Here is an 11,955-nt window from a genome sequence, read left to right as displayed (position 1 = left end):
CTCCTCCTCCTCCTTCTCTTGCTCCTCCTCCTCCTTCTCCTCCTCCTCTTCCTCCTCTTTCCCCTCCTCCTCCTTCCCCTCCTCCTCCTTCCCCCTCTGACATTTTTTAATAATGAAAGAATGTATTTTGGCTTACAATTCCACACAGAAAGTACATCAGGGCAATCAAAAAGATCTCCATGTGACAGCAACACAAAGCTAACTGCTCATATTTCATATCTAATCTGAAAGCATAGCATGATCAGGAATTGTGGCTGAAAAACAATATGTCAAATACTGCTCCAAACAGCATACTTCTGACCGCCAGTCTCTACCTTTTGAAGAACCATAACCTTCCTAAACAGCTTCATTATCTAGGGAACAAAGAGTTTGCTTCCCATGATTTGCTTAGCCTGCTTTCCTAAATAACCAATATCCCCCTCTCAGGAGTGACACTACCAACCCTGTGTTGGACCTTCCACATCAATCATTGTCAAGATAATCCACCCTACACTTACTACAGGCCACTCCTGTGGAGGCATTTTCTTATTTAAATTCCCCTCTTCCCAGATCTACCTAAGTTTATGTCAAGTTAAGAAAACCCAACAAGTACAGTGGCTCAATGACTTTATTAGATAGGTTTTACTTCTGTATTTGCCAGGCACTGGCAGAGACTTGCAGGAGACAGCTATATCAGGCTCCTGTCAGCAGGCTCATGTTGGCATCTGCCTAGTGACTGGGTTTGGTGGTTGTTTGTCGATCTAGCTATATATGTAGCACAGGATGGCCTAGTCGGTCATCAATGGGAGGAGAGTCCCTTGGTCCTGTGAAGGCTCTAGGCCCCAGTATAGGGGAATGCCAGAACCAGGAATGGGATTGGGTGGCTTGGGGAAGCAGGAGGAGGGGGAATGGGTTAGGGCATTTTTGGAGGGGAAACTAGGAAAGGGGATAACATATGAAATGTAAATAAAGAAAATATCTAATAAAAAACATATAAAGTTACAGTACGAAGGGTTTCACAGTATTAGACGATCTTCTGACGCCATAATGTTGACATCAAATACCGAAAGCAGCTGTGACCTAATGACCAAAACCAAATCGACAAGTGGAAATGATGAAGCATCTCCTTAGACCTGGAGTGGGAAGATGAAGGAATGAATAGGATGCTGACCATGAGAGAGCGCTCCAAGACAGAGGAAGACATCCTGAGGGCACTGCTGAAGTACAGCTGCAAGAAGGCCAGCAACCCCATGTCTGCCTCGGATGACTCCAATGGGCTGGAGCGGGAACAACTTTGTAAGTGCCAAGATGGACGACAATAGCAACTCTGAGTACTCCAGGTTTGTGAATCCTGTGTTAGAACTCTCAGATTCTGCCATCAAGCAGTCTGATAAAGATCAGCAGATCCGATAGGATGAAACTGTGTGACCTTACTTAACAAATGTTTAAAAATCAACTAGAATGTACAGGTGGCATGTCAAGACTTTTGTTAAGGTGGGGAAAAAAAACCCAACATGTGACAAATGCTTGTTGTCCTAGAAAGATCAGAAGTGGAGGGACAGTTGAGTGCTCCAGGATGTGTGATTTTTTTGTTTGTTTGTTTTGTTTTTTTTTGGTTTTTCAAGAAAGGGTTTCTCTGTGTAGCCCTGGCTGTCCTGGAAGTCACTCTGTAGACCAGGCTGACCTTGAACTCAAAAATCTGCCTGCCTCTGCCTCCCAAGTGCTGGGATTAAAGGTGTGCGCCACCACTGCTCAGCTTTTTGCTGTTGGTAGTCAGGTGTGATCTTAACATCTGCCTTCTGAGTCTCAGGACTGATCAGTGATACTGACATCAAACACTCATGCCTCTGTTCAACTGGTCAAGATGGCTCAGAGGTAAAGAGCACTGACTGCTCTTCTGAAGGTACTAAGTTCAAATCCCAGCAACCACATGGTGGCTCTCAACCATCCTTAACAAGATCTGATGCCCTTTTCTGGGGTGTCTGAGGACAGCTACGGTGTACTTATATATAATAAATAAATAAATCTTTTTTAAAAGTCTGTATTAGTTTCCTTTGATTGCTTTTTCTAAGCCTATCTTATTATAGAACTAAATCCAAAAGTATTATTTGTTAATTCTCAACATATGTATAGACAGCATGAGGAGGGATGGGTGGGTTCCCTGGGAAGGCAGACCCCTTTCCAGCAGTGGTTCCTTTAGTTACTCTTAATTTTCTTGTCTAGTAGGCAGCAGTAATTGCAGATGGCCCAAGCATGCTGATGTGTGGACTACCTTACACACACACACACACACAAACACACACCATACACCACACCACACACACACACACACACACACACACACACATACAGCATACATACACACCCAACACACACACTCACACACCCACATACCATACCACACATACCACACACAACACAACAGTCTTTGATTGGGCTGAGGTCTGAGTGTCAGGTTGGCAAGCACACTGTATTCTGTCTCCTATGCTGTTCTCACTTCAGCAGTGATGGTGCATGCTTTCAACAGTCCAGAACACTCCAGGTAGAAATACTAAAGTTATTGCTGTATTGGAAAGCTTATGTGGCGCTTTCAATATCTGAACTGCTATACAATGACATCTGTAATTTTGTTATTTTTAAATACCATATAAATAAATATATTTTGATATGTAAGTATTCATTAGGTTATGCTATTATTTATATCTCTCTTAAAATTTAAATTGTAGGTGTGTCATGGAAATTATTTAAAGGTACTCTATATTAACATTGCCTGTGTTAATGCTTTTTAAGGTTTGTATTACATCAGATGAATATTTTTGGTTTGGCATAAGTTACTGTTGTAATTTTCTTCAATTTTTTGTTCATAAAGAATTTTCTGAAGGAATGGTAACCTCTCAAGAATTGTGAATACATATTTTTAAATTTAAATCATATATATTTACTATCTGTAGGTGAGAAACATGTTATGTGTAATCAAAAAGAAAATTTTAACTAAATCAACTCACATTTTAAGTCAAATACCTATGAATAATTAGTCATAGCACTTAGTTTTCAAAACTTTCTCATTTATTCAAACACTTAGAAGACTGGAAACCCATTCATGTTATCTATTGGCATATGAGCTGTACATAGAATGGACACTCCTCATTGGTCACCTGTTCCTGTGGTAGAGTGCCCTGGCCCATGGGACACTTTATTCCATGGTCCTTGAGGGGGATCACAAACTTAGAGGGAAATGGGAATAAAGAAAGAGACAAGACCATGCATGTTTGTCATAGTGTCTTTTACTAAGGCGAGATGCTCAGGTTAAAAACAATTTGGAGAGGGGGGTAGTGATCAAAGGTATACAGTGAAAGAAATAATTGGGAAGAGTTATTTGCAAGTCTAATACCTTTCTTGATTCATCTAGGGTCCTTGGCGCCACTGCCCTGGGACATAGGGCCGCTTATCTAAGAGTCCTATCTCAGAGTCCGGATCCTCCTGACAGTTCAAGGTGACAGCTCTGGGCAGCTCTGGAATGTGAGAAGTCTCCCTCAGTCCTTGATGTCTGTTTAGGTCTTGCTGGTTCCCAGGAGTGGCCTTGCAGAGGGAGAGGGGGAAGGGCTCTTGACAAAGAACTATGTGGCTCTTAGCTGCATACTGTGAAAACACCTGGGCTGCAGGATGCCCTGGGTGTAAGATGCCTGGGCTGCAGGATGCCCTGGGTGTAAGATGCCTGGGCTGCGGGATGCCCTGGGTGTAAGATGTCTGGGCTGCGGGATGCCCTGGGTGTAAGATGCCTGGGCTTTCTCAATCTGGTCTCTGACAGTAGAGCAACTTCCATCTCACACAGATCAGGTTTGAAGCAACCCCAAGCGCTTCTCTTCACTCTCTGCCTTTGGCCTGTTTCATTAAATACCTAATGTAATTTTTATAAGGAATACAATCAAGAGCATTAAAAATTTCCCTAATTATCATCTTATTTTTATCTGTCTTCATTTTCTTATGAGAGAAAAGCGTAAGGTAGCAGAGTATGGAGATTCAGCTGGCTTTCTCCTGTCTTTGCTTCCTCACAAATTCTCAAGCCATTTACTATGGTCTTTTCTCTCTAATTCTCTCTTTTTAAAATTTTTTTAAAATCCTTTTTATTAGATATTTTCTTTATTTACAATTCAAATGTTATCCACTTTCCTGGTTTCCAGTCCCAAAATCCCCTATCCTATCCCCCTCCCCCTGCTTCTATGAGGGCATTTCCCCACCCACTTACTCCTTCTTCCCTTTCCTGGCATTCTCCTACACTGAGGGATCAAGCCTTAACAGGACCAAGGGCCTCTCCTCCCATTGATGTCTGACAAGGCCTTCCTCTGCTACATATGCAGCTGGAGTCATGGGTCCCACCATGTGTATTCTTTGGTTGGTGGTTTAGTCCTTGGAAGCTCTGGGGAAAGGGTCTGGATGGTTGATATTGTTGTTCCTCCTATGGGGTTGCAAATTCCTTCAGCTCCTTCAGTCCTTTCTATAACTGCTCTATTGGGAACACTGTGCTCAGTCCAATGGTTGACTTTGAGATCTGTCTCTCTATTTGTCAGGTTCTGGCAGAGCCTCTCAGGAGGCAGCTATATAAGACTCCTGTCAGCAAGAACTTTTTGGCATCCACGTAGTGTCTGGGTTTGGTAACTGTACATAGGATGGCCCAGTAGCCTTTCTCTACTCAAAGGATAAACAGACTAAGAAAGAAATTAGGGAAAGGACAACCTTCACAATTGTCACAAATAATATAAAATACCTTGGTGTGACTTTAACCAAACAAATAAAAGATCTGTATGACAAGAACTTCCTGTCTCTGAAGAAAGAAACTGAAGATCTCAGGTGACTGCAGTGAAATTCTTAGCCACAAAGTGAAGACAATGTGGCCTAGCCAGATCTAGCCTCCTTAAAACCAGCAGTAGAGCACAGAAAGGGGCTGGCTGAAGGCAATGGTGGCCAGGCTTGAACTGATGGCCTGCTCTGGGCCACAGTGGTGCCAACTGCTAGGCACTGCTCAGTACACTCCACCTATCCTGACTAGGGAGTGCCTCAACCTGGCCCCTCCCTCAACCACTGCCATGCTGGGCTGGGCCACTCCCTGCCTCAGACCTTTGCTTACAGAATCACATGCTACCCAAGCCTCAGTGCTCTTGGGAGCCCTTAAAGGAGCCCCACCACCTTTAAATAGCATGCAGGCTTTTCAGAGAAGCATGTGACTGCTAGGGAAATGTTTTCCCAGCTTTCACCAGACATTTTTTTTTTCCTAATTCCTGAATCTATTGCTCTAAACTTGGACAAATATGCCCTCCCATTGAACACCAAGTATCACCTGACTGTCTTAGACATGCCTGCTCCTGAATAATTGCATGAAAACTTATTATTTTATAAATTGTAGGCACTATAGTAAGGCTACCTTCAAGCTGGCTCTGACTTAATTAACCTGTTAATTGCAGCCAACATCTGGTTCTGGTACCTTTGAAAACCCCATATGGAAGTGGATCCTTCCAGTCATAACACCTTTCTTAGTCATTTTCCTGCCATTATTATTTGGTCCTTGTTTTATCAATCTTATCTCTACCTTCCTTCAGAGACAAGTACAAAAAATTTCTAACCAAGCTGTTATTCAGTTCCTGTTACAGGTTTACCAGCCTCTGCCCACAAAAGAATCACTGTCCATAGGAGAACCTGATTCAGATGATTTGCCATACAAACTCCGATGGCGAAGATCAGATATACCCTGAAAAGTGACGACGCCCCTATTCCCTCTTCACCATTGGTTTCCCTTCTCTTTTTCTCCCCTTCTTTTTATAATAACAAGAAGGGAGGAATGTTAGCACCAGGACACTCCAAGGCCTGGCCCAACCATGTGACACTAGACCTGCATTGCCAGGACAACGACCCTCAATCCCACAACTCACCTGGCTCAGTCCCCACCCTCATTGGTGTGATGTCATTCTCCGTATAAATTAGGGGATCACCCCCCTCCTCGCTCTCTTCTCCTCCTCTCTTCAACCCGCTCTCTGCTCTCTTCTCTTCTTCTCTTTCCCCCTTCCCCCTTTTCTCCTCCTCTTTCTCTCTGTCTTCTCTACTCTTCTACCCGCTTTGCCGCTCCCCATCCCTGCTTAATAAACCTCTCACGTGGAATCACCTTGGCGTGGTCTGCTGTTTGGTTTATCCGCTCAAATCATATATATTAATATTACTTAATAATGCTAATTCATAAAACTTCTGCCATGGAAGCAGAAAATATCCTGAGTGAGGTAACCCAGACTCAGAGAAATTTGTGCACGACCATTAAATAAATGGCATTATTTAATTTATTTATTATTTAATAAATTAACCATTAAATAAATGACAATCAAACTATGCTCCACAGACATAGAGAGGTTAGGTACACAGGAATGGACTAGAAAGAACATGTGGATATCCCTGGTAGGGGGAATAGAATAAATTTTATGGGTGGACTGATAGAATGATAAACTGCATAGGGAAGATCAGGTGGGGAATGTGAGAGGACAGGAAATTTACTCAGGGAATGCAGGAGAGACCACTGGAATTAAGCAGCATTTGAAGATGCTGCCACTGTGAATGAGACTACCTGGGGTGGGGCCTTCTGACTTAGATGGTTCTATTGTTCTGTCACCTGCTGCTACTCTTCTCCAAGACCCTGCTACCACTGAGAGGCTGAACCAGGTCTTCCTGAAATATTCCTGAGATAGCTGACAACCTGTGGAATTGGTAACCTAATGCTAACAGCTCTGACAGACTAGTGCTAACAACTTAGCAACAAATCATCAAGAAGCCTGGCTTGGCAGGAGATGGGCTTCCCCCCTATATAAGCACAGACTGCTAGTAAATATTGGGCCTGGATCAGAAATCTGTCTGAGTCTCTTTTCTTCTCTCACCATTCCCTCCTTTACAGCTCCAGCCTCCCGCTCAGGAACCTGTTCGTGTGGCCGCAGGTGGCTACAGGAAGCTATATCAGACACTGCTTCAGTACCACAACCCAGAAAACTAGGGTAAAGCTGAATAATACTGTTTATTTAAAAAAAGACCAAAAATGTATTAATAAATTAATAGCTGATGATATTCTGCTATACTCCTAAATCTATGATTATCTTAAATTAGCTATTATCAGAGAAGCTTCCTCCTCTAGCAGATAAGAACAAATATGGATACCGTGGGTAATCTAAGATTGCACAGAGAATGAGAAACCTTGCATCTATCAAATCCCTGTTCTCAGAACTCAGAGATCCATGTGGAAGAAGAGACAGAAAGACTACAAGTGTCAGTGGGCAAGGAGAACACCAAAATAACAAGGCTGTTTGTTGGGAGCCATTTTGCCTGCTTCTGTGAAAGCCTGTCTGACAGGCTGAGTCAAGGAGGGTAACAGCCTGCTGGCAGATTTCCTGACCTGTTCATACATCAACTGATAAGAGGAGATACACTTGAGGTTAAAGGCAAAGGAATGAATGGTCTATTAATCTTGGTGGAGGGAACGGGAAGATCTCCAGATGGGACCAGATATCTTATGTGTACATCATTCATTGTTTTTGCTAGGTTGGGATTTTGTTTCCAGTGAGGGATATAAAAAGGCCATACCAATTAAACTCGTTGCTGAAGTATTCACTGTACAGCCCTCCCAAATCTATCTCCTGTATCTGTGTCTTCTTTATGCTTTTCCTATCATTAATTCTCACTACCCCCTCAGTGGATTGTCAGACTCAAGTTTGTAGGCCTGGTACAACCCTCTAAATTAATGTTAGCAAAGTGCATATCAATTCATAGAGACTGAGCAACATAAATAGGACCTGCATGGATCTGTTCCAAAACTTCCCTAAAGAGATAGTCTTCCAGTTTAGTGATTTTGTGGGATCCTGAGTGAATCAATGGGTAGGTCTCTATTTCTTATGTCTTCTTTTGTGTTCCTATCCTTCTTTAGGTGTGTCTTGTTCAACTACAAAGTGATAGTATTTTTTATCATATTATATTTTTTTATATATCTAAAAAAAGGAATGAATGACTGAATGATTGAGTGAACAAATGAAAACCTAGTCATAAGAGTCAAGTCATGTATACCTGTTGGAAGAGGGAAAGTCAGTTTTATCCAATAAAGTAACACTGGGTATAGCAACTGTAAGGAAAGGGAAGCCCCTTGGAGTCAGTATAGAATACACACAAACACCAAATTCTCAGCACAATGGAGACTTATTATCTTTGTGGAGGGAAACTAGGAGAGAGAGAGTATGGCCTCTGGATTGCATAAGAGTAGACAGGACACAGCTGATGTTGTTTGCAGGAGTGGGTTTTTAAAGAAGAAAAAGAGACAACTGTTCTAGAGGGAGGTTGTACATTCTTATTATACAGGTTAGCCAGTGCAGCCAAATAACAAATGAAGATTGCAAGTAAGAGGTAGGGAAGAGGATTAGAAGGGCAGCAGGACTGGCCCAGAGTTCTGGGCTACTAGTCAGTTATGGTATTCCTGTGATGCTATGGCAGAGGTTTTGATGGCCAACAGGCAATAGACAGGGTAAGAGAAGCTCAACTTGGACTTGGAGATTACAAACAGTGGGGGACCGAGAGAGGCACAAATCTCTGGAGAGGGGAGGCTGGAAAGAAGAGAAATTTCCTTCCTTCAGCACTTGTGCCCACATAATTATTAAGTTGTCATTTTGTTTAATATCTAGTGAGACAATGGACCATTTTTAAGTGTTAAGATGCACCAGTAATGTTGGGTATGAATCGGAGCTACAGTCAGAATGGAGAGAACCTTTCCTAATGGTGGACCAGGACAAAGGTAGAGAGCCCAGAGAATCCCCTTGGCTCTCAAATGGCCAATAGAGAGGTCTCTGGAAGAGAGGGGTTGCCACCCAATCTCTTTCATGAAGAGAGGGACGAAATAGTCTGGAGAAATCCAGAACCCTTTGACAGGATTTTTGGACTGCTTGGAAAAGACTCCATATTACAGTGGAGAGATCACTAAAAGTGAAAGGAAAAGTGGCAGACAAAGTGAACTGAATGCAACGTGCCCATCATGCAACCCAGGGAATCTAAGGTGGCAGCTGAAGGCCATGGTGGGCTGCATTCTCCTCACACCCAAAAAGAAATTGCAGGGATGTGGAACATTCAACAGTCACCACCTTGTGTTTTGGGGAATGTTTAGGACAGGAAAACTTGGGGAAGGTCAACAGTTAAGCACTGTTGGATGAAGGGAGCAGGGACAGGAGGGTCCTGTGCATTTGAAAACTGGGTTGGGGGATCTTGTAGACCCATCCAAGTTATGATCCAAGTAAGGGGAGGGAGGCACTTCAGAGTTTGTACAGAACACGCCAAAATTCTTGACCCAAAGGAGAGTTATTAACCTGAAAGTACAATGCAGGGAGTGAGTGCTGCCTCTGGAACAGGCTAAAGCAGACAGCAAGCAACTCGTGATTTTTTTTTTCAAGAGTTGACTTTTTAAGGAGAAAGGAAGAATCTATGCCAGATTGAGTTGGAAAGTCCTGATTAGACAGGCTAGCTAGTGTAGCCAAATAGCAAATTTTATTTGTTGGACATTGGTGATTAGATTCAGGAATGGGTCAGTCAATAAATAAGGGAACAGACCTTGAAGTCCTGCTTTAAGAATGAAATCTAAGGGTTTAGTACGAGAGAGAGAAGAGGAATGTGAGTGTGTTACCTGCCTATAGTGCTTGGGGCTGCTAAAGAGCCCTTCGTTATCCACTCCGACAGGCCTTGATGCCAAAGCTTTTAAATTCAGACTCCATTTTAGAGAACCTTACTTAAATTTGAACTCAGGTAGACTAACAGACTGTTATAGCATTAGTTTCCATGTTGCCCCCCAAGAAAACCTGAGCCTAGCTCTAGACCCTAAGCTAATTCCTAACTAAAGCAGAGTTTCTAGGTTATACCCCCAACAAGACCAGTGTCTCCTGGTTACTCCCCCAACAAACCTGCACCTCAGATTATAAGCTCACCCTTGACTAACGACCTCCAATGCAGAAGGGAGTAGAAATTTATGATATGACTCTTAGCACCAGCCAATTATGTCACAGGAGCTTTCCAATTAGATGCTTGCACACATATCCCCTGCCTGCTGCTTACTATAAAGCCTTGACCGATAGACATTCGGGGCTCGCTCCCTCACCACTAAAACTTTCCTAAGTGATCATGGTGAGTTGGAGGGTCAGAGCTGGCTCCAATAGAATTAAGACCCTGCTGTGAGTTGCATCAGATCGGCTCCTGTGTGTGTGTGGTTTTGGGGATCACTAACATCTCCCTGGTGCAACAGCCTCATGTTCAGGAGTAATTGGCAAACATATAATGGGCTCTAAAGTTTTTCTGTGTGTTTAATTTGATTGTAGTTTAGGTCTTTCATTCTTCCTTCTGTTCTTTTTTGTTTTATTTGTTTATGTTCGTTTTTGGGGGCATGAATTTATTTCATTTTTTCTAAGTTTTGGAGGGTTCTGTTATTATATTGGAATCTTCTTTTAAAACAATAAAGGTAACTCTGACCCCTGGACTCAGGCGAGATCACTATCTTGTATCCCTGGTCTCTCAGAGACCAGTCCACCCAGGAGAGCAAGAGAGCTTCTTGGACAGGGTCCCTTAGGGCCTTCATCTTCAGCCAGGAAGCAGAGCTGAGATCCAGATCTCTGCACACCTTCCCAACCAGAAAAGAGGCAGCCTCTAGGGAGGGCTCTGATCCTGGGACTCTGGTGAGATTCCCATTATGTATCCTGGGTCTCTCAGAGACCATTCCAGAAAGGAGAGCACATTGGCCACAGGAGAAACAGAATTTCTTGGACAGGGTCCCTTGTGGCCTTCATCCTCAGCAAGAGGCAAAGCTGAGACCCAGACTACTGGGCACCTTCCCCACCAAAGGAGAGCTTGCTTGCAGAGAGTGCTCTGACCACTGGAACTCAGGAGAGAGTTGGACTCTCAGGAGTGCTGACAGAGGCTAACAGAATCACAGGAGAAACAAGCTCCAACCAGAGACAGTTAGACCATCTAATACCAGAGATTACCAGATGGTGAAAGGCAAACTTAAGAATCTTACTAACAGAAACCAAGACCACTCAGCACCATCAGAACCCAGTAATACCAGAACAGCAAGTTCTGTATACCCCAACACACCCAAAAGGAAAGATTCAGATTAAAATTCATATCTCATGATGTTGATAGAGGATTTTAAGAAGGGCATTAATAACTCACTTAAAGAAATGAAGGAGAACACTGCTAAACAGGTAGAGGTACTTAAAGTGGAAGCACAAAAATCACTTAAAGAATTACAGGAAAGCACTTCTAATCAGGTAGAAGTCCTTAAAGAGGAAACACAAAAATTCCATAAAGAACTGCAGGAAAAAACAACCAAACAGATGATGGAATTGAACAGAACAATCCAAGATCTAAAAAGGGATGTAGAAACAATAAAGAAATCTCAAAGGGAGACAACTTTGGAGATAGAAATCCTAGGAAAGAAACCAGGAACCATAGATGCAAGCATTAACAATAGAATACAAGAGATGGAAGAGAGAATCTCAGATGCAGAAGATTCTATAGAAAACATGGACACAACAATCAAAGAAAATGCAAAATGCAAAAATATCTTAACTCAAAACATCCAGGAGATCCAGGACACAATGAAAAGACAAAGCCTAAGGATAATAGGTATAGATGTGAATGAAGATTTTCAACTTAAAGGGCCAGCAAATATCTTCAACAAAATAATAGAAGAAAACTTCCCATACCTATAGAGATGCCCATGAACATACAAGAAGAAATTCAAATAGACTGGACCAGAAAAGAAATTCCTCCTGACACATAATAATCAGAACAACAAATGTACTACATAAAGATAGAATATTAAAAGTAGCAAGGGAAAAGGATAGAATTACACCAGACTTCTCACCAGAGTCTATGAAAGCCAGAAGATCCTGGACAGATGTTATACAAACCCTAAGAGAACACAAA

The 11,955-nt window shown here is 42.5% G+C and overlaps 1 pseudogene; it reads left to right on the top strand.

Moving 5' to 3' along the window:
• Positions 1-963: 963 nt before the first annotated feature.
• Positions 964-1,392, top strand: LOC110315183 (annotated as a pseudogene).
• Positions 1,393-11,955: the final 10,563 nt, after the last annotated feature.

This window comes from Mus pahari, unplaced genomic scaffold (genome assembly GCF_900095145.1).
Source record: "Mus pahari unplaced genomic scaffold, PAHARI_EIJ_v1.1 scaffold_11968_1, whole genome shotgun sequence".
In the NCBI taxonomy this organism is placed as follows: Eukaryota; Metazoa; Chordata; class Mammalia; order Rodentia; family Muridae; genus Mus; species Mus pahari.
Note: the sequence above shows the minus strand (reverse complement) of the source record. Positions and strands in the feature narration are given on the sequence as shown.